This window comes from Callospermophilus lateralis, chromosome 6, assembly GCF_048772815.1.
Source record: "Callospermophilus lateralis isolate mCalLat2 chromosome 6, mCalLat2.hap1, whole genome shotgun sequence".
In the NCBI taxonomy this organism is placed as follows: domain Eukaryota; kingdom Metazoa; phylum Chordata; class Mammalia; order Rodentia; family Sciuridae; genus Callospermophilus; species Callospermophilus lateralis.
Window position 1 is genome coordinate 132282537 of NC_135310.1, and position 23442 is coordinate 132305978.

The window sequence follows — 23442 nt, forward strand, 5'->3', positions numbered from 1 at the left end:
AAGGTATATCCTGTCTCAAAATAAAAAGTATGGAGAAAAAAATTTAAAAAGGGGACTGGGGATGTAGCTCCATGGGCTCAATTCCCAATACCAAAATCTTACAATATTTTAGATTAGCTCTGTCCTAGACAAATCAGCTTTGATTTCTGGATTGGTTAACACATAAAAATGTTGTGGGATACTTGTTTGTTTGGGGGAGCAGTAGTACTTAGTCAAGTTATTTCTAAAATGAGCCCCAAATAAATGTCATTTATTTTGATTGAAATGTTCTTGAATGAGAAATTTAAAAATTAAAAAAAAAAAAAAAAACCTATTCAGAAGCTTTGGTCTGTCACACTCCCACTGTTATTTCAGCAAAGTGACTATAGTTCTGAATTCATTCATCCAGTCTTATCTGTATCATTCAGTTTCGGCTTGGCTCCCGCTGCTTGTTATGACTGGCAACACTGTATTGTCTTTCTTATGTTTTCTACTCCATAGTAATAACAGGACCATTGCTTACATATCCATCCATTTGAGAAAATGTAACCTATGAAGTGGTCAAGAGCTCAAAAGAAATAAATAGTAAGGTTTTAGTTTTTGTTCATTTTTTCTTGTACACTTACAAGGTGTTCTTTGCTCCAAGAATGCTTCAGAATAAAATTTTAAAAGTGAATGACACTATGGATCTGTTATTTTATCTTTTTCCCTTTCTGCCGTCCAGCATTATCTCTAGTTTGGAAACCAAAGAAACCAGGCCAAATTAACTAATTTGCAAAAGTATGTTACATAGGGTCCAGGACATTCCTGGATACCACAAAAAAACACAGGCAGTTATGAAAGAACACGAGATACTGTTCAACAGAAGTGAAATGGTAAGCACTTTGATCAGAAACCTAAGCGCTTCAAAGACAGTGGAGGTGCTGGGGATTGAACCCAGGACCTCGTGCATGCTAAGCACGCGCTCTACCACTGAGCTACACCCCCAGCTGGCAAGGTGCTGGGAGTCCTTTTATAATTTATAATCATTATATCTTTATCTCTAAAAGATTTTGATAAATTGCGGGGGAAACGTGAAAAAAAACTATCCCATTTATGAAGAGTGGAGCTGGTTTCTATACAGCAGCATCTGAAGAAAACAACAAAATGAGATTCCAAAGGAAGGAGTCTGAAAGGAAACAATGTTGTTACTTCCTCGGGTCCAACTTTAAGGCCCCTAGAGGCCAAAATAGGTAGCTGTGCTGGGGTGACTGCAAAGGGGACCTAGTTTACCGCGCTCCAATCCCGGCACCGAGCACTGTCCATCTCGGAACAAAGACCTTCAAATCGTCTCGGTATTCAGAAGCCACAGTGTATACTTCACGTTCCATGGTGACAGCAGGATATGTCCCTATAAACTCAAGATGTCCGGAATCAATCACTGGACCAACTAGAAACTTGCAGCCCAGTGAGGGACATTACGTCCGGAGCTGCCTTTACTTCCTGCAAAAACCTGGTTGGTTGGTTGCTAAACCGAACTAGCGTGGGCGGGTTGGGAAGCGGATGTTAAAAGTGAACGTTTGCTGATCAGATTAGGGCAGGGTTGACTTCTATTTCCAGGCAACCAGTCCTTAGAGAACCCGGAAGCTATGAAGAATTACTGGCTCCTTAGATTTTCTGTGGAAAACTTTTTCTGTATTTTGAAGAGCAGGCTTGGCCCGCCTAAATTCACAGCCGTTGGCTTTTGGGGCACTTGGAGCAAAATTTCTCATTCTCTCTCTTTGAAACAATTTCAGATTTACTAAAAAGTTTTTTTAAAAATAGCATAAATGTATGAATATGCTTTTTACTCATATTTAGCTATTGTTGGTATTTTACCTCATTTGCTTTATCATTTACTTGCTCTCTGTCTCCACACAATACTATTATGAAGTTTTGTAAATGTAACTTTGGTACAGTAACTGTATTTAATCTGTAGTCAGCATTCCAAGTTCACCAATTAACCTGATTTCCCTCTGAAGTGCTGGATCTAGTGTAGGACTTCGTATTGCATTTAATTGTCCAGTCTTTTTAGTTGTCCTTAATCTAGAACTTATCTTTGTCTTTAATGACATTGAGATGTCATTGGAAAATATTATTTCTATTTCCTGTTTTTAATATATTATCTTTCATTTTAAGTTTGATTTTTTTTTTTTTTAATTAGGCTCAGGTTATGCATTCCCCACTGGAATACTCTGTAAATAATTTTGTGTACTTTTTGCAGTATAATAGCTGAAAGCAGGGGAAATCTGCCTGTCCCTCATAGGTGGAGTTAATTTTGATCACTGCTATATGAGGAGACCATTTAAGATTGCAAATATCCTACTCCCCATCAAAATTTTTCCCTACATTTAATATCACTGTCCAAACCAATGATGGTTCATCTTCCAATTCCATCTTTCTTGCTAGGTTGGTTTGTTGCTCTAAGCATGAGTTCCAGTTTCTTTTTCATATATTTCTTCGTTTATCAATTTGTCATTTGTATGGATTCCTATTTTTAATAGTTTATGATTGATTTCTATACATAAATATTTTGGTGCTCAAGTAGTCTTATATTTGACTAATGTCCCTTCAAAGCAGTTTTGCTATTTGAAATGCCCCCATTATTTGTGTACTTTTTTACTTTACTTTCTCCTAGGCTGTGTCTATTGTCATGTCCAGTAAGTACACAACTAACATGGGGCCTCCTACAAGCACATATAGATGAGAGTAATCAGGGTGAGAATTTGGGCTGGGAATTATTTTTCCCCAGCTGATTTTTTTTTTCCCCCTGGCCTGGTACATCCTTTTCAAAACAAGTAGGAGTAAGGGCGAGTCCTTTTTCCTCCACAAATATAAATATAGCCAACTTTCCATATCCATGGGTTCTGTATCCATGGACTCAACAGTGCATTGAATATATATTAGAGAAAAATTGTGTCTGTATATGGGAGAAAAAAAAATATGGGAGGATGTGCATCTTGGGTTTTATGCAAAAAATTTTTTAATAAAAGGACTTGAATATCAATGGATTTTACTCTTGATAGTGCTCCTGGAGCTAATATCCCTCAGAGACCAAGGAACAGATGTATGTCTAAAGAAGTTTGTACTTTCAAATAGTAGAAAATTGTGATCTAACTCATTGTAGTGCTTTTACATTAGTGCGTATTTTTCTTTTCTCCCTTTCTTTTCTTTCTGTTCTGTCCTTCAGGAAAAGAAAAAGTAATGAAGAATGATATCTGGTTCCTTTTTATTTTAATTGCCTCCTCCTAAAATGCTCTCAAAACCAATTGCTAGGGCTAGGGTTGTAGCTCAGTGGTAGAGTTCTTGCCTAGCATGTGTGAAGCACTGGGTTCAATCCTCAGCATCTAATAAAAATAAATAAATAAAATAAAGGTATATTGTCCATCTACAACTAAAAGAAAAGGAAAAAATGCTATCTCCTCATCTTGAAGATGCTAAATACCACCATCAGAACCAGTATTGATAGGCCTAATTTCTATTCCACACTCTGCAACAAGTAATATTCTATAAAATATGCTTATTCCCCTTTGCAATTTCTATTCATTTTAAATTCTGTACTCAGTAAGTTTTTAAGGACACACAAAAGAGAACTCAGGAGCAAAAGGGATAACTTTTCCCCTGCCTAGAGCTGTGCTGAGCAATTTTACTTTATGGTAAAGAAATTTCAATAAAACCCAGTGTTAAATATTTCTTTGGAGCAAGCACTATTTGGGTTTTGCAATAGAGAACATTGGTCTAGGATAAAAAGGGAGGCAATGTTTTAAACTTGTTTATACATACTTAAGTTTGCCACATTTGGGGTTAAAATGGCCTTGGAGACTTCTTAGTTTTCTAGATTGGACAAATTATTTAATTTCTTAAAATCTCAATTTCTTCACATTGAACTGTAAACAATAATACCTATTTTCAGGATTGTTGTGAGGTTTATAGAAGAAATGTACACAAGTTGCTTTGCTTGGGGCCTGGCATGAAGTATCTTTATTATTCAGTGGCTATTTTTACTTTTATTGTTTGTATTAAATTGGGGCTTCTTAACTCGGAAGAATCCACACATATCCTTTTGATTGGCACATCTTTTCCAGCTCAGAAACTGAAATATCTGCCCACAGGGATCTCTGACAGTGGAAGGAGAACCATATGGAAATAAATGGTCCCTTTTTAAAATGAGTTCTCTTACAGAAAAAAATGTTCTCTAAACACTTTTCCTTTACAAACGCTATTAGGGCAACAAGCTCACTGCTCTTGAATAACTAAAATATGAGAAATTCCTTGTGAAAAAAAACAAACAAAAGCATCTTTTAGCCTATAAAAGCAGGTAAAACTTGCTCTTTACTGATAAGCAAAAGTAGGAAGGAAGAAGATACGAGAATGGAAAAACAACACTCAGAAAGGATTGAAAATCAAAATTAGTGGCAATGCTTAGCCTAGATATTCTGGGTTTTTGTTTTTGTTTTTCAATACAAATGAGTAATATTTAAAATGAAAAGAGATAAGAGAAAAGAAGAAGGCTTCTATAGTTTGGATCTTGATTGTACTCCAAAGGCTCATGTGCTAAATGCTTGATCTTCAGTTTGTGGTGATACTGGGAGGTAGTAGAACCTTTGAAAAGTGAGTGGAAGTAGGAGCTCCTTAGGGAATTGGCATATGTCCTTGAAGGGGATTATGGAGCAGTAGGCTCTTCCTCTTCTTCTTTTTTATTTCCTGGCTATTAGTTGAGCAGTTCTATGTGTCTTGTGCTCTAGTCTTGCCCTCTTGCCTTGCTACAGACCTGAAACAAGGTCAATTGATTATGGACTGGACCTCCCAAACATTGAGACAAAATAAATCTTAACTCTATAAGTTGATCATCTCAGGTATTGTGTTCTAATGACAGAAAGTTGACTGACAATAGGGCTAAGGACCAGATTTAAGAGTTTAAAAATATACATTGTGCCTTTTTACAGTAAGCATCAAAGTAAAGTTTCCCCTAACAATCTGAGGGAAAATTTCAATGAGAGGTATACCTAGGACTTATATTACTGGGTCCAAAAATTTACATACTTTGGTAAGTGAAATAATGGCCCCCAAAGATATCCAGGTGCTAATCCCTGGAACATGTGGTAAAAGAAAGCATAGATGTGATTAAGTCAATGATTTTGAGATAGGAAAATTATACTGACCAGATGTGCCTTAAACATATTCACACGTGTCTTCGTAAGAGAGAAGTAGAGCAAAAGGTAACGTGTGTAGGAGACTCCCCCTTCTCAGGAGAACATCATGAAATCCCTTACCCCTTCCCCTCCTCTCCAAAGGGCTCCAAGCCAAGAGCGCCAAATTCAAAGGTTTCCTCCCAATCCCCACAGGACACAGGGTCCGCTCCCTGTTCCTGAGTCACCCAGCCAATCAGCACCCGCCACATCCCCTATGCAACCCTTCTTAAGCCAAGCTTGTAAGCACACACTCTCTTCTATCTCTCTGCCCTCTTCCTCTTCTTTCTCTCCTCTCTCTACCCTTTCTCTCTCTCTGCCCCCTCCTCTCCTTTCTCTGCTTTCTGCCTCTCCTTTGGGCAGACCCCCAATAAAATCTCTTGGTTGAATCTCTGTCTCTGGTGAGTCACTCACCTTTCATGTGGATTGAAGCTAGATGCTGCACTGCTGACTTTGAAGATGGAGAAAACAACCACTAACCAGGGATGCAATCAACACAGCTCTCAGAACTGGAAAAGCCAAAGAAGCAGATTCTTCACTATACTTCTGGAGGGAGTGTGGCCCCAGTAAAACCTAGATTTTTGCTTTCATGAGATTGTTTTTGGATTTCTGACCTTTAAAACTGTAAAAGAATAAATATGCATATAGTTTTAAGTGTCCAAGCTTATGTTAATTTGTTACAGCAATCATATGAAACTAGTATACATACTTCATTGCACAAAGTATGGCAACATTAATTGTTGTACAGCCACAATAATTTCTCTATTGCCAGCAGTGCACCCAAGTTAAATTTCCCAACATCTTTAATTTTCTTTTTTCTTACTTCTAGTGAGATTCAACATGCCTTCATATTGTAAACTATTTAGGCATACCTTATCTGAGTTTTCCTTGGCTCGTTTTCTTTTGTGTTTCTTTATTTTTCTGATGGTATTTTTAGATTATTGTTTGCTATTTTTTTGTAAGAGGTCTTTTTATGTAGCGTTTATTAATTTCTTGTAAGTTTTAGTTACAAAAATCTTCTCTAAGCCCATTGTTCTAATTTCATTTCTGATATTCTTTGTTTAGTGAAAACTGTTATGATTGGAATGTGTCCCTCCCGAAGTTCCTGTGTTGGAAACTTAATCCTCTAATTCATATGTTAATGCAATTTGAATGTGGGGCTTTTGACAGGTAATTAGTACTAAAGGAAGGCAGGAGAGTGGGACTTCCATGATACATTAATGATTTTATAAGAGAAAGAGAGATCTGAGTTAACACCCTTACTCAGTTTCTCCTTGTGATATCCTCTACCATATTATAATATAGCCAGAAGGCCCTCATTAGATACCAAACAGATGGCACCAATAAGCCCTTTGATTTCCTGGTCTCCAGATCTATGGGTCAAATAAATTTATTTTCTTTATAAATTATCCAGTCTAAGGTATTAGAAATGAACTAAGACAAAACCCATCACTTTTCATGACAAGATTATGCATTTTCAGTCATTTGTTCTTTTGGCTCTTGTTTTTAAATTTTTTTTTTTTTTTAACCAGTTATGACTGTCTAGAAACTCTAGTGGCCCTTCCTACTCCCCAGCAATTAGTTTCTATATAGAACACATTTCTAGTCTCATAAGGGGTAAGAGAATTCTTTAGATGTCATTGAAAACAAAACAATGTCCAGGCCTCTATAGTGATTTAGGAACACCTGAAGCTAAGGTCAGAGTGATCAAGAGCCAAAGTTATCGATGTGGCAACACTGCTGAAAATTCTTTGGAACTGGAGCAATTGGAAGCAAGAAATGCAGGAGGTCAACTTTGGCTAGCAGAGGAGCAGACCCTGAATCCAGATTCTAACAGAAATACCACTATGAGCACAAAAATTTAATATCATAATAGCAGATGAGGCCTAGGAGCTGAGCCTGACACTCTTATATAGCCCCAAACCTGTAGTGAGACAGAAATGATTCATGGTCAACTTTGTCCTAGAGTTTTCAGCAGGGGCTAAAATAAATCCTGTTTGGAAAAACAAACAAACAAAAAAACACTTCCCCAAGTTAGGCCTGCAAGATTCCCTCATATTAAGATCACAAATAAAGTCACAATAAAGATCAATACATGCTGGGAGCCATCAGCCAAGTAGGTATGACAATTTCCTTGCCAGCGTACCCCCATGTTTCTTTAGTGGAAGGACTCATGGAAATAGGACATTTTGCAGGACATTGCATGTAAGGTGACCTTGCTCAAGGACCAGGGCAGGATCCGTGTTTAGGGTGTTCCCCCTTTAGAATAGGGTGGTTTAGCATAATAGGAGATTAGGGTGTTCCCCCTTTAGAATAGGGCGTATCCTGCTGCTGAGTTCCTCTTGAGTTCTTAGGGTCAGACAGTATATTTCGGGAGACAGAAGCCCAGTGGAGTAAAGGATTTGGGCAGAGTGGATTTGGGCAGAGTAGTGGATTTGGGCAGAGTGTGGATTTGGGCAGAGAACGTGGATTCCCCCAGAGCGTGTTTGTAGAAGGCCGATGTGAGTTCGGGAATAAAGAATTGCTGTTTGAATCTACAAGCTGTGTGGAGACTCGTGATTTGTGCCCAGCCAGAGACTGCGGCAAATACAGACACAAGAAAATAAACTACTACATTTGAGAAATAGCAGATACACAAAAAAGTCATGTTTAGACCTACAGATATTTAAGATTCAAAATATAAGGTTGGGTTTGTGGCTCAGTGGTAGAGCATTTACCTAGCTAGTGTGAGGTACTGGGTTCAATCCCTGCCACCACATAAAAATAAACAAAATATGGATATAAAATATAGAAGAGCTAAGTAGGAAATATGTCAGTAAATTAAGGATATGATTACAAAGTACGCAAAAAGAGTGAGTAAGATTATGTAAAAATTTAGTCTCAAGAAATAAACCTCAAAAGTAAAGATAAAAAATTCTTAATATGGGGCAAACTAGCATTTTAGCTACAGCTGAAAAAAATTATTAAACTGAAAGCTAAAACTAAAACATTAATCTAGAATACAACAAACATTTTTAATAAATTTAGATGAATATGACTATAAATTATTTGTATATCCTCCCATATGGATTGTTCCCCTAATCCTGGAATTTGAACTGCCCTTGCAACCTGTTTTGACCAAAGGGACATAGAGGAAGTGATATTGTGCTACTTCCAAGCACAGATCTCAAGTGGCTTCAACTCTTGCCTTCTTGGTACAGCATTACTATGTAAGAAAGTTAGCAATTCTGCTGGGGATATCACATGGAGGAAAAAGTCATGAACCTTAGGAAACAGTCTCTATCGACTGTAAGATATATGACTGAGGCCCAGGAGTGGTCAGTCCCAGCCAACCTCCAACTCACTACAAATCAATCAGTAAACCCAGTTAACTTCACAAAGAGAAGAGATGATATATTTCAGCTGAGCTCTTCCCACATTGCCAACCCCATAAACTTCTGAGCAAAGAAATTATTGTTGCTTTAATCTACTGAATTTTAAGATACTTTGTTACACAGCCACAAAAAACTGATAAAAAAAAAAAACTTAATAGAAATAGAGGATCAGGTGAGAAATTCTGAAGTATATGTAATTAGAACCCAGGAATAAAAGAAGAGTAAAAAAATGTAGGTGAGATAATACTTTAAGATATAATAGCGGGGCTGGGGATGTGGCTCACAGCGGTAGCGCGTTCACCTGGCATGCGTGCGGCCTGGGTTCGATCCTCAGCACCACATACAAAACAAAGATGTGTCCGCCAAGTACTAAAAAATAAATATTAAAATGTATATATATATATATATATATATATATGATATAATAGCAAGGAATTTATCAGAAATTGAGAAAAAATTTCATCCATAGATTCAAAAAGTACTGAATTTCACTAGCAAGAAAAAAAAACTATAAGCCTGGTGATGTGGTACATGCCTGTAACCTAGTGGTTTGGGATTCTTAGACAGTAGGATTTTGAGTTCAAAGCCAGCCTCTGCAATTTAGCAAGCCCCTAGGCAACTCAGTGAGACCCTGCCTCTAAATAAAATATAAAAAAGAGCTGGGGATGTGGTTCAGTGGTCAAGTGCCCCTAGGTTCAATTCCAGGTACCAAACAAGCAAACAAACAAAAAAAAAACTATAATTACATACTTCACACAGAAACTGTTATAGCAAACAAGAGGACTAAAATCAGCCACAGATATGTCTTCAGCAAAAAAAGAGCAATTAGAATGTTAGCCACCATATTAATTAACATTAATTTCATGATAAAATCCAGGAAAGAATAAAATATATTTTTGATGTATTGGAAGAAAACAATCAATTTTTGTTTACAATATTATTTAATAGATTTATTTTTTAGAGCAGTTTTAGGTTCACAGCAATATTGTACAGAAAGTAAAGAGAGCTCCCCTGTACACCCTGTCTGCCCACATGCACAACATTCAACATCATAATGTCCCACCAAATTATACATTGGAAGAATCAATGAACTTACATTGACATATGATTTTTATTCGAAGTTTACAGTTTACATTATGGTTTGTTCTGAGAGTTGTGCATGCTATGGGTATTTATTGACAAATGAAATGTACACACCATTATAGCAACGAAAAGACTAATTTATCCATTCCCCAAATCCTTTTTTGCTCAGTCCATTGCCAACTCTGGCAAGTACTGATATTTTCAGCCTCTATAGTTTTGCCTTTTCTAGGATCATCTATTTGGAATCACACAATAACATTTTCACACTGGCATATTTCTCTACGTAATTTTTTAGGTTTCCTTCATGACTTTTCATGGTTTGATAGGTCATTTCTTTTTAGCACTGAATAATATTCTTCACTTAGTTGTTTGACAATTGATTTAATCCATTCACCTACCAAAGTACATCTTTTTTGCTTCCATTTTTTTGCTGATATGAATAAAGTTGCCATAAATATACATGTGCAGGTTTTTGTGTAAACATATTTTCAACTCATTTGGGTAAATGCCAAGGATTGAAATTGCCAAATTGTTTGGTGAAAATGTTTAGTGTTATTTTTTAAAAACTGCCAAACTATCTTGCAAAATAGCTGCACCATTTTTTCTTTCTGAGCAGAAAAAAAAAAGTTCATTTCGATTATTCTAATAGGTGTGTAGTGGTATCATATTATTGTTTTAATTTTCAATTCCCTAGTGTTATTTAATGCTTAGCATCTTTTTCAAAGTTTAGTTGCCATCTGTACATCATTGGGGAAGGGTCCAAATCTTTTGCTTAGATTGTCATTAGGTTGTTCTTTTCTTATTGTTGAAGTTTTAACAATTCTTTATATATTTGGGATAACATTCTTTTATCAGAAAAGTATTTTGAAAATATTTCCTTCTGGAGTGTGTTTTTTCTTTCCATTCCTTTAACACATTCCCTGCTACTTTCCCTTGCTTTGAAATTTGCTTTGTCTAAAATTAATATAGCAATTCAAGATTTATTTGGATTGGCATTATCATGATTAATTTTTTTTTCATTCCTTACTGTTTATCTATTTGTCTATATATTTAATGTGATTTTCTTATAGACAACATATAAAAAGTCTTTTAAATCACTTTGACAATCTTGTGTTAATTACTTGGTATATTTAGACTGTCCTCACTTAAAGTGATTATTAGTAGAATAAAATTAAAATCACACCTATTTGTAATTGTTTTCTGTTTGCTGAACTTGGTTCTTTGTTGCCCTTATCTTCATCTCTTTTTCTGGCTTTCACTGAGCATTTTAAGTGATTGCATTTTTCTTTTTTTAATTGTGTAGATAGACACAATACCTTTATTTTGTTTATTTTTATGTGGTATTAGGAATCGAACTCAGTGCTTCATGCATGCTAGGCAAGCACTCTATCACTGAACCACAATCCCAGGCCCGATTACACAAAAAGCATTGTTCTGTTTTAATATATTAAAAACTTTTAGTGGCTCCCATAGTGTTTGGAAGGTACACTTAAAATTCTGATTGAATTTTACTTTCAGATAGTACAACAATGTTATAACAAAGTATTCCTAATTTCTCATTCCCATCCCTTATAACTTTGCTGTCATTCACTTCTATCCATAAGCAAAAATAACCAAGTACACTACACTCTTGTTACTACTGTTATTACTTTTTTTTAAGTGTTTTTTTTTTTTTGAGAGAGAGAGAGAAAGAGAATTTTTAATATTTATTTTTTATTTGGCGGACACAACATCTTTGTTTGTATGTGGTGCTAAGGGTCGAACCCAGGCCACATATGTGGTGCTAAGGGTCGAACCCGAACCATATGTGGTGCTAAGGGTCCAACCCGGGCATGCCAAGTGAGCGTGCTACCGCTTGAGCCACATCCCCAGCCCCTGTTATTACTTTTGAACAAAGTATTATTTGTGAGATCAATTGAGATTAAGAAAAATATTTTTATTTTATTTTTATTTATTCCTTTTTTATTTTCTTGGAATTGGGAATTGAACCCAGAGCCTCATGAACTGAGTTACTTCTCCAGCCCTTTTTATTTTTTTATTTTGTATTTTGTATTTTTATTTTTATAGTTGCTCAGGCTGGTCTCAGACTTGCAGTCTTCTTGCCTTTGTCTCCCAAGTAGCAAGATTGCAGGCATGCATAACTGTGCCCAGTTTATTTATTCCTTTTCTAAATCTTTTCATGTCTTTATGTAGACCTGAGTTTCTGAACTATGTAATTTTCCTCCTCTCTGAAGAATTTCTATTTAACATTTTTTTTTTTTGCAAAGTAGGTCTACTAGTGAAAAATTCCCTCAATGTTTGCCTGAGAAAGTATGCATTTCTTGTCAGTTCTGAAGAAAAATTTTATTAGACACATTTTTTTCTTTCATTAGTTTAAATATTTCACTCCATTGTTATTCCTTGCATGATTTCTGAAGAGAACTAAGTCCAATGTGATTCTTATCCTAATTATTCTGCAAGTAAGATATTTTTATTCTCTGGTTTCTTTCAAGATTTTTGTATTTTATTTTCTCCAGTTTGAACATGCTGTATTGGAGTCTATATGTTTGTTGATATTGATCTTGCTTGGTGTTCTCTGATTCTTGTGTTTCTTTATCCTACTTCTTGTGTTCCATTATATGTATGTTGTGATTGATCCAGTTTTTATTACAGTCACGTCACATGTTTAGGGATGGAGATACATTCCAAGAAATGTGTAAGTAATTTTATTGTTGTGTGAATATCATAGAGTCTGCTTATACAAATGTAGATGGTATAGCCCACTAAACACATAGGCTATATGACATTCGTACTTCTCCTAGGCTACTGCTATGGTTTGGAAATGACTTGTTCTTCAAGAGTTCATGTGTTGGAGCCTTGGTCCTCAGTGTTGTGGTGTTGAGGTGGTGTAACATTTCAGAGGTGGAATGTGAAAACATGGGAGAATTTTTCTCTAATGGACACAGTGAGAATATGGTAGAGCTCTTAAGACATAAAACTCAGGAACAAATGGAATTTTTAACTCTCAAGCTACTCTTTGCTGAGTCTCCTGCAACTAGATAATTACAGCTTAACTTTCCTCCCCCAGGTATTCATTGTCTACTTCTGCAGACTGCCAGATTAGGTTCCTTAGTCTTTCCCCCACTCCACTGGATTGTCTTTTCTTATGGATGATGATGATGATGATAATGCAAAAGACATAAGTAGTGACTGAAAAGTGCCAGGTATTTATTTATTTATTTATGTATTTATTTATTTTTGGTGGTGCTAGGGTTTGAACCCTAGGGCCTTGTGCATGCTAGGCAAGCACTCTATCACCTCAGCTATATCTCCACTCTATGCCAGGAGTCTTAAAAGTACTTTACACATTCACTTAACCCAATCAATAACCTAATAAACATTACTGGTTCAAGAAATTTAACAGTTGAAAATAGTTTTTCTGAGTACATTTTTTTGGTAGTTCTTTTATTTAAAAAAAAATCTAGATTTTTATTCAATATTTATGCTTTTATTCAACAACAGTTGTATACCTATTATGTGCTGATGTACTGGGTGTACTGCAATGAGTAAGAAATATCACCCTTGCCCTCTAATTGGAGAATAAGTTATTTAAATAAAATCTTGTTTAGCAAGTCTATCAAGTTTGTATTGAGAAATAATTCAGAAGTCATTGGTATAAAATTATGATTCTCTGGAATCCTGAAAGAGGGACAACAGAAATGAAGCATTAAGTGATTTAAATAGCAGATTGGTAGTACTAATTCAAGCGTTGAGGAAAATCATAACAATTGACCTCATTCAAAGGAAAATATGATTGTTTACTCGGTAAGTGAGCAAATCCTTAGTCCTCTATCCCAGGGATTGAAGGTGGGTTTCCCATGCTGGATAATTGTATGCTGACAACGAGTATATGACATTCAATAGAGGAAGTTGAGGGGGAGAGAAGATCGGCTCTCCTCATCAAAGCTGAGAACAAAATAGGAAGGACAAAGCAACCCCATGTTGGCAAGATTCTCTCCAAAGATTTCACCAAATACAGAAAATCAGACAGTGAGTGGAAAGGGTTTCTCAGTTCTCAAGCTAAATCGTCAAGTTTAAGCTTCCTCCTGGAAAGACAAAAAGTGTGGAGCAGAAGTGCCTGGGGATGGAGTTTGTGAAGTGACCTGCCCTAGGTCACATGGTGAATGGGACAGAGTCACAGTTATGACTCCCGCCCTTCTGAGTGTTGGTGGTTGTCAGATCAGGCAAGGCGGGCAGCGACCTAAGGAGGCAGATTTAAAAGGGCCCCTGAAGGAGGCTTTATTGAGATATCACTCCCTGAGGGAACCCTATCAGACCCACAGAGGGGACAGGGGAAGGGTCTGAGGACAACTGGGAGGAAGCTCCACCGGACTGGACTTTTATGGGGCTTACAGCAGGAAAGGAAAGGCTTGGGACAGGAAAAAGTGTTTTTAGGGTCTCTTGTCCCTTTGGAGTTGGTCAGGGGAGTTGGCTGAACTCCAGGATTGGCCTGGGGGTCCTGCTGATTGACAGGTGTTAGGAGATCTGGCTGATTGACTGGCGTTTCCGCCGGCACCTGATTGAAGTTCCTTTCCTGCGCTGGCTGCTTTGTTCTAAGTCACCACCAGGTCGCCACCACCGACCTAACAGAGGTAGCCCACACTAAATCATTTTATGCCCTAAGATTCCAACCTACTTTAGAACTAAAAGGGCGCCATCAGGGCTCTGCGTTTTTCTTTTTTCCCATTCAGGATTTCACCTATTGTTGTACGCGCGTGTGGCAGACGGATCAATCCCAAGAGAAGAAAGAAGGCGTCTCCTAGCTGGGTCAGCAAATTTCAGAAGCAACTTAGAAAGATCACAGAACCGGGATGTTTTTGTTGTCGTTATTCCCAGCCGGCTACCCAGAAAACAAGAATCCTAGGAGGCAGGGAAACTTGTTCCCCCGCAGAGTGCCGCGACCGAGGGAGTCCAAGCTCTGGGAGACTTCTGCGCGGCTGGGTGAAGTGGGGTCAGCAAACCGGGACGGAAATCCTGCGTTCCTTCATTCGTGTAGTCAACAAAGATCTACGTTTGAATGTCGAGTTAGGCAGACTTGTTTTACCTGTTCGTTTGATGTGTGCCGAGTAAGGGAACCGCTTTAAGTGTCATTCATCCGTCTTTTGCTTGCTATGAAGGATGCCTGGATTCTGGGTGTGGTGAATTAAACCCGAGAAAGAGTGACTGAAGGTATTACTATAGAACGAGCTGTGAGGAGGAATAAAATGATGTCCGGTGGTATGACATGTGACGAGGTGGCCGAGTGGTTAAGGCGATGGACTGCTAATCCATTGTGCTCTGCACGCGTGGGTTCGAATCCCATCCTCGTCGGCGAGTGAGGGTTTTCTTTAATCTTCCGAGTAATTCTACTCAGTGTATCCTTTATATTTGGTGGATTCAGCCCGCATTCACCACCAAACCATTCAGTACGGTGCCTCGCCGACCTTTGCCGTAGTTCACTCAGTATTGAGTCTCTCAACAACTTAAGAATCCTGTTTCTTCCTCTGAAACTGTTCCTTTCATTCTCCCCAGCAAGGTATTTGGGTCACTTCAGGATCTCTACTAATCTAGTAGGTAATAAGTGGCATTGGTGTTTAATTTTCATTTTCCTTATTACAACAGAATATTTGTAATATTGATAAAAAATAGAATCAGTTTTTCTTTTAGTCATTTTAACTTAAATTCTTTTTTAAGCTGAAAGCAATATTCAAAGCACGGTGTCTGGGCAGGTTCATCAGAAATGACCCAAGTATTTGTAACGGATGAAGAGTCCTGGGCTTCAATTTGTAACGGATGAAGAGTCCTGGGCTTCAATCTTAACCTATTGCATCATAAAGGATAAGATGTATCTTACATGTAAGATGTATTTAGTTACAATAATGGAAAATGGACTAAACACCATAACACCATACATCTAGTAAGGAGTTAATAACCAAAATTACACTCACCCTTTTTTTAAAAAATATATTTTTTAATAGTAGATGAACACAATATCTTTACTTATTTATTCATTTTTATGTGGTGCTGATGATTGAACCCAGGACCTTGCACGTGAGGGGCAAGCACTTTACCACTGAGCCACAACTCCAGCCCTCTAAATGTTACATCTAATAGTGCAGAATTCTATTTCTATAAATATCCATCATGGGAAAATTGCCCCTGCCTTCAATCTTCCCAGACATACCTCTGATGTCTTAGATAGATTTCATTTTTTCAATATTTTTATTGGTGTATTATAATTATACAGAACAGTGGATTTCATTGGCACATTTGTATATGCATATAACATGATTTGATCAGTTTTGCTCCCCAGTACTTCCCTTCTCTTTCTCCTTTCCCCTGATCTCCTTCCTCTACCCTAGTGGCTTGCTTCCCTTCTACTTTCATGACTTCCTTTTTTTTTTTTTTTTTTCCTTTTCCCTCTGGCTTTCACATATGGGAGAAGACGTACACTTGTGTTTGTGGGTTTGGCTTATTTATTTATTTTCCTACAAATGACACAATTTTATTCCTCTTTATGGCTAAATAAAACTCTATTGTTGTACATTAATACCACATTTTCTTTATCTGTTTCTCTGTTGATGGACACTTAAGTTGATTCCCAGATTTTTTTTTATCATTTCATTTCATTTTCTATTATTGACTACAGTCACCTTGATGGGTAGTATATCTCAAAACTTATTTCCTCTATCTGAAACTTGTATTATTTGACTATTCTCTATTCCCTCCCCCAACTCCCACCTTCTGGTAACCATTATGTCTCTGAATTTTAACTTTTTAAAGTTTCCATAATGGAGATCATGTGGTACTTGATTTTCTGTGCCTGATTAATCAGGCACAGATAATCTGTGCCTAATTAATATTGCTCATCAAGATCTCTTCCATGTTCATCCCTGCTGTTGCAAATAACCGAATTCCCTTCATTTTTATAGCTGAAGAGTATTTCGTTGTTTATATACACACCACATTTTCTCTTTCTATTTATCCCTTGATGGACATTCAGTTGATTCTTTATCTTGGCTATTATGAGCAATGCTGAAATAAGCACGGAAGTACAAATATCCCTATAACAGATTAATTTCAATGCCTTTGTATATGTACTCGGAAGTGTGAGTGCTGGTTCATATGACAGTTCTATTTTCAGTTCTTTGAGGAACCACCTTATCATTTTCCATTATAGCTGTAGTATTTTACATTTCTACTAGTAACTCACAGGAGTTTCTTTTTATCCATATCTGGCTAGCCCTCATCCCTTTTATCTTTTTGATAAAAGTCATTCTAATAAGTGTCAGGTGATATATTATTGGGGTTTTAATTTGCATTCTCTGATGATTAGTGATGCTGAGCATTTTTTTTCATGTATCTGTTGGCCATTTTTATGACATCTTTTGAGAAATGTCTCTTCAGGTCTTGACTATCAGGTTATTTGTTTTCTTGCTACTGAGATATATAAACTTCTTATATATTTTGGTTTTTAACTCCTTACTAGATGTATGGTGTTTAGTCTATTTTCCATTACTGTAACTAAATACCTGAGACTTGGTAATTTATAAAGAAAAGAGGTTTATTTAGTTCACAATTTTGGAGGCTACAAGTCCAAAGAGCATGGCACAGGTTGTAATGAGTTCCCCTCTGGTTGTGTCACTTCATGGTAGATGGCATTGTTAAGGTCTGTAAACAAGCCAGATTGGCACCTGTTATTTTGCCAGAGAAATGTTAGAGTCTATAAACAAGTCTGGATGGCGCCTGGCCAAATGCCAGAGGGAGTGGTTTGTGAAGTAACAAAAGCAAGCCATTAAGTGTGGAGATTTCTTATTGGTTGACTGCTGTATCTAGTTTATGCTAATTAAGATAAGCTGTGTAAAATGTATATATACCTCCATTGTCCTACAATAAACGGCTTCCATTCCTGCTGCATCAATGTAAACAAGTCATTCGTCACCTCCCGGATATTCTGCTGCAGCCGGGCTGCGGCATGGCATCATGGTGAAAATGTGTGCAAGAGGAAGAACAAGCATGGTCAGACAGGAAGCCAAAGAGATAGATGTGGGACTAACTGGAGTCCCATTAGAACTATATTAATCTATTCTGAGGGCATGCCACCAATGACTTAAGAACCTCCCTCTAGGCTCCATCTCTTAAAGGTCCCATCACTTCCTATGCTGCCACACTGGGGATCACACTTCACACACATAAACCCTGGGGGAACAAACTACATAGCAGATAGTTTGAAAATACTTCCCTCATTTTGTGGATTGACTCTTTACTTTCTTAGTTGTTTCATTGCTGTACAGAAGCTTTCTATTTAATCATATGTATCTATTGCTGGTTTTATTGCCTGTGCTTTGAAATCATATTCAAAAAATCATTGCCTTAACCAAATGTCATGAAAATTTTCCTCTAGTTTAATAGTTTCGGGTCTTAAACTTTTAATCCATTTTGAGTCAAGTTTTGTAAATGATGTGAGAAAATAATTCAATTTTATTCTTCTGAAAGTAGATTAAACCAGTTTTCCCATTACTGTTTATTGAAGAGACTGCCCTATCCCTACTGTGTGTTCTTGGTAACTTTATTGAAAATCAATGGATCATATATGTAGGAGTTTATTTCTGAGCATTTTATCCTGTTTCATTGGTCAATATGTCTATCTTTATCATATTCACTTTATAACATATTTTGAAATCAGATAATGTGATGCCTCTACCTTTGTTTTTTTTTTTTTTTTTTTTTTTTTTTTTTTTTTTTTTGCTTAAGATTGCTTTGGTTATTTGGGGTCTTTGTGGTTCCAAACAAATTTGAGGAGTATTTATTCCATTTCTGGGGAAAATGGCTTTGGAAGTTTGATAAGGATTGCATTGAATTTATAGATCACTTTGGGTCATATGAACATTTTAACAATGTTAGTTTTTCCATTTATTTGTGTTTTATTAAATTTTCCAACAGTGTTTTCTAGTTTTCAGTGTATAGGTCTTACACTTCCTAGCTTAAATTTATGCTAAAAATCTTTTTTTCGGTTGTTAAAAAAAAAAAAAAAATTGTGTGGTCAGCAGAAATGCCAGCTCTGGAAAAAAACAAAAACAACAACAACAACAAAAACAAAACAACAACAACAACAAAAAAAAAACCCACCACCAACAACAAAACAAAACAAATGGAATTGTTTTTTAAATTATATTTTCAGAGACACATTATTATTACATGGAAATATCAGTGATTTTTAAAATATTGATTCCTGAATTCATCAGTTCTAATAGTTTTGATGACATAATTTTATATCTAGAAATTTTATTGTCTTTTAAAGGAAGACAATTTACTATTTTGTGGTGCTGTCAGGGTCCCCCATAAAAAACAGGACTCTTCAGGATTAATGGAAGAAAACCTTCAGGGGAACTAAGACAGCCAAGCTGTCTCTCAGTCTTATGGGGTTAACAGCTATACCAGATATAGCAGTTAAATTGTAGTTTTCAAGGCTATGGGAGTGAGATAGCAGGCTGAGAGATGGGAGACTGGAAGAGTCAGCTCAGCCTTCTGAGATTGTGTGGTCAGCAGAAATGCCAGCTCTGAAAATAAAAATATCAAAGGCTTTTACAAATCATAAGGGCAACTCCAGGTGATGAAGGACAAATGTGTACTAGAATAATCACCAGAGTAATGCACAGTTACTTTTACTTATTTAAATAGTAAAACACATACCTTAACTTTTGGGAAGGAAGATTACCAACATCTCATTGGGGGTTCTTCTGCCCAGAGGAGTTCAAGCCACCCTAAATCTTAATATCTCAAATACCTAACAAATAACAAATTAATAAATAAATACTCAGAAATATAATTACATGATAGATCTAGTCCATGTGGGTTCTTGAACTAGACTAAAAGAAAATGACTCTGGTGGTTTATTTAAGGGGATACATCAAAGGCAGGGATAAGGTTTCAAGGGCAGAGTCTTGCTTCTGGATATCTTGCAGTCAGCAGGTTGATTGACATCTGGGCAAGTCACACCCATCTCAGGTGCTGTGTGGGATCTTAGTCAGAACTTGAAGGGGAAGTTAACCAGTAGAAGGGAGTCAATCCTTGTGGGGTATGTCCCAAGGAGTTCCCAGTGCCAGACTTATCCCCTCAGGAGGCTACTATGTATAACATACCCCACAGACGACTCGTGACACCTACCAACACTTAAGATGATACTTAAGATGGTGTGGTATGTGTTTAAGATACTTAAGATGGTAATGGGACATGCAACACATTAATAAGCATGAGGAAGAGCATAGGTGCTGCTGTCATCCTATCTCTACATGTAATGAAATTAAAAGACCAAGGACCTGCCTACCCTGTAGACGTCATAAAAAGCTACTCCTTTTGTTCTTTGCTTGAATCTTCACATCCCATTCCCACCATGTGCTGTCTCCTTTCTGGCTCCAGTAGAAGCCTATAATAAAGCTTTGACAATTTAAATTCTTCCCAAGTCTATTGTTTGGTTTTTCAACTCTGGATCCAAGCAACCAAGGTTGGTAACAAGTGTTAGGAATCTAAGAGATGATTTCTTTTTCTGTTAGGATGCTTTTTACTTTTTCTCTTGCCAAATTGCTATTATCTAGGGCTACTTTCATGTTGAAAATAAATGGTAAGAGTGGACATGTTTGTCTTGTCCCTGATCTTAGAGGAAAAGCTTTCATTTTCACCTCTGAGTAGAATGTTAGCTAAGGGTTTATTATATGTGCCTTTTATTATGCTGAAGTATACTCCCACTACATCTGATCTGTTGAGAGTTTTTATCATGAAAGGGTGTTGAATTTTGTCTGATGCTTTTTCTCTATCTGTTAAGATTATTGTATTTTTTTATCCTTAATTTTATTGATGTGATATATTTATTGACAGATATTAAAATCTGTTTTCATTTCCTCAGGAAGCTGGTTTCATTAATTTTCTTAGTCCTCTACTCTAGACACATCTTTAGGCAGCTGGTCATATCCTCACTCTTGAGGTGGATCTCTTCTTTGAAGGAACTATCAAAAAAAATTGTATTGAATAGAGTTAAACAGGCAAGAAGACTTTAATCAAGAATATTGCAGGGGCCAGGATTGTGGCTAAGTGGTAGAACGCTTGCCTAGCACTGTCGAGACCAGGGTTTGATCCTCAGCACCACATAAAAATAAAGGCATTGTGTTGTGTTCATCTACATCTAAAAATATAATAAATATATTTTTTAAAAAGACTATTGCAATAGAAGAAAGATTTATCTCAGATTCAAATCCCACAGGAGCACCTGGTAATTTTAGACAATGGGTTAAAAAAGTCATTGAATAGAAAATTACTAAGAGGAAGGAAATTTTGTATCAAAGGTAGAGAAAGAAAAAGTTGATTGAACAACCAAGAGTGAAGGATTCAGAGTGACCTGACTTAGGAGGATTCTTGCTAAAATTAAACTGGATGGGCCATGTACAAGAAGTAGTCCAGAAGATAGCTTAGAGAAGCTCAAAGTTTGGTTGAAGATGAAGTCCTTATAACCCTCCCCAGAGACTCTCTCAGTTTCCTAAGGAAACAGGAACATGTAAGTCACCAGGGAACACATCTGCATGTATTCCCGGACTCTCCCAGTGGTATGTCTGATTCTTTCTCCCTGTTGCAGCTTCCTCTTGGCTTCTCTCCAGTCCTAAGTCACTTGGGTTCAGGATCCATATACAGTTAGGTCTTTTCTATTGCCTTAATTTAGAGACTTTGGGATAAAATCTGAGTTAGTGATTTGAGCTAGGACACATAGATGCCTAATGATAAATGTGATCATAATCACTACATCATTATCTTTTAATTTTTGAGAACTGGTTCTTACTGGAGCCCTCTCAACTCTCAGATGCAACCATTAATTCAGGGAAAGATACCAGATGGGGGATGAAGAAAAGACAGACACACATAGAGAGACAAAGGTGGGGCCAGGTGGGCACTTTTATTATATAGGTTTCACCAAAAGATTATTTGTGGGAAAGTTTTAGTAAAGCAGACAATCTGAAGGATGCAGGACTGGCAAGACATTAGGATTACCTTTTTATGTTCAGAATTCTCTATTCCTGGGAGTTGATGACTAAGCTTAATATTCTGACTGATACAGCTGTGTGTCTTCCCAAGTAGCTTTCTCTGGCTGGCATCACCATAGAAACTGAGCCATCTTGACCTGCACCTTGGCACAGGCAGTTCCCAGAGCACAAACACAGCTATGAGGAAGTCAGACCACGATTCAAATCATCACTCTGCACAAGAACTCTCTCTTGTTACTATTATTTTATACAGTTCCTGGAGGGTGTTTGGGACTCAGGTCTTTTTGAAGAGTTGACTGTTTGGAGTAGGAAGATAGTGAAAGACCCTGGCCCAGCAACCTCAGGCCTAGTTACAAAATCACCAGGGCATGTCACAAACCTGCGCAGGATGTGTTTTTCAGATAATCAGTTAAGTGTAACCGATTAAGAAAGAACCGGATGGTTGGGAAAGAACCGGGTAACTATGTCCCAGGGCACGATTGAGCAAACAGGAACAGATAAGCAGGAACAGAGAAAACAGAGTGCAAATATGTGGTTTTTCTATTGTGGTTTTTCTGGGAACATAAAGTTGAAAAACAACCTTGCCCCCTGAGTAACCTATATGCCTGAACCAATAAGCAACCTGTTACTGTGCTATGTATGTAACCTGTCCCCTTACCCTATAAAAGAACTGTACCCCAAAGCCTGGTGTGCCAGTTCACCGAAGCCCCAGCTGAGGTTCTGCTGAGCACCCGCAGGCGCCTGTGTTTTAATAAACTGCCTCTTGCTTTGGCAGCCAGTGTATTGCGTGATTCTCTTGGGACAGGGACTCTGAGAGTCTTTCAATAGTGCTGGGGATCCCTGAGAAAAATGCATACTGGATATGGTGGTTGGAGAATGGCTGGAGTTATAAGAATCCCACACAGTAAAGGAGGATATTGGGCCATTCAGAAAAGGGACAATAACTTGGATGACACTTTATTACAGTGGCATCAACAAAATGGAAAGAAGGCAGGATCACTTCTACTAAGACAACAGCACATTTTAAAAAAATGTCATTTACCTTTGCAATTAAATTAGTACCATCAGAAACCACATTTATGAACAGTGCTCATAATGGGAACCAAAGGAACTGTTTTTTTTTTTTTTTTTAAAGAAAGAGTGAGAGAGAGGGAGAGAGAGAGAGAATTTTAATATTTATTCTTTAGTATTTGGCGAACACAACATCATTGTCTGTATGTGGTGCTGAGGATCGAACCTGGGCCGCACGCATGCCAGACGAGCACACTACCGCTTGAGCCACATCCCCAGCCCAAGGAACTGTTTTCATAAGCTTAGTAAACTTAATTTGTTACAGAATCTTTATGTAACCAACGGTGATTCATAATATGAGCTAATGAAATGTTTATGATTTAATGGATTACTTACCTGGAGAAAGTAGGACTCAGCTTGCTTTTGTTATGTATGTGAAAATTAAAATATTGAAATGAGAAGAAAATCTGAATATGGGTCACTAGATTTTTTTTTTTTTTAATATTTATTTTTTAGTTTTGGGTGGTCAAAACATCTTTGTTTGTGTGTGGTGCTGAGGATCGAAACCAAGCCCAACGTATGCCAGGCGAGCACTCTACCGCTTGAGCCATATCCCCAGCCCGGGTTGTCGGGAGCCATTCTCACACGTGACTGGGTGACTCCCGGTCAGGGTCTGAGGCGCTCTGGCTGTGTCGGAACTTTCCCGGCCCTCTCCTGTTGAGAGAACCTGTCCGTGTGGGG

The 23442-nt window shown here is 37.3% G+C and overlaps 2 non-coding genes across 2 annotated transcripts; one reads left to right on the forward strand and one right to left on the reverse strand.

Annotated features, from left to right (window-relative positions):
* Nucleotides 1-894: 894 nt before the first annotated feature.
* Trnaa-agc (transfer RNA alanine (anticodon AGC)) lies at nucleotides 895-966 on the reverse strand. Its single transcript has one exon. It is a non-coding gene; the product is annotated as a tRNA-Ala (tRNA).
* A 13944-nt stretch (nucleotides 967-14910) lies between these two features.
* On the forward strand, nucleotides 14911-14992 carry Trnas-gcu (transfer RNA serine (anticodon GCU)). Its single transcript has one exon. It is a non-coding gene; the product is annotated as a tRNA-Ser (tRNA).
* The last annotated feature ends 8450 nt before the right edge of the window (nucleotides 14993-23442 follow it).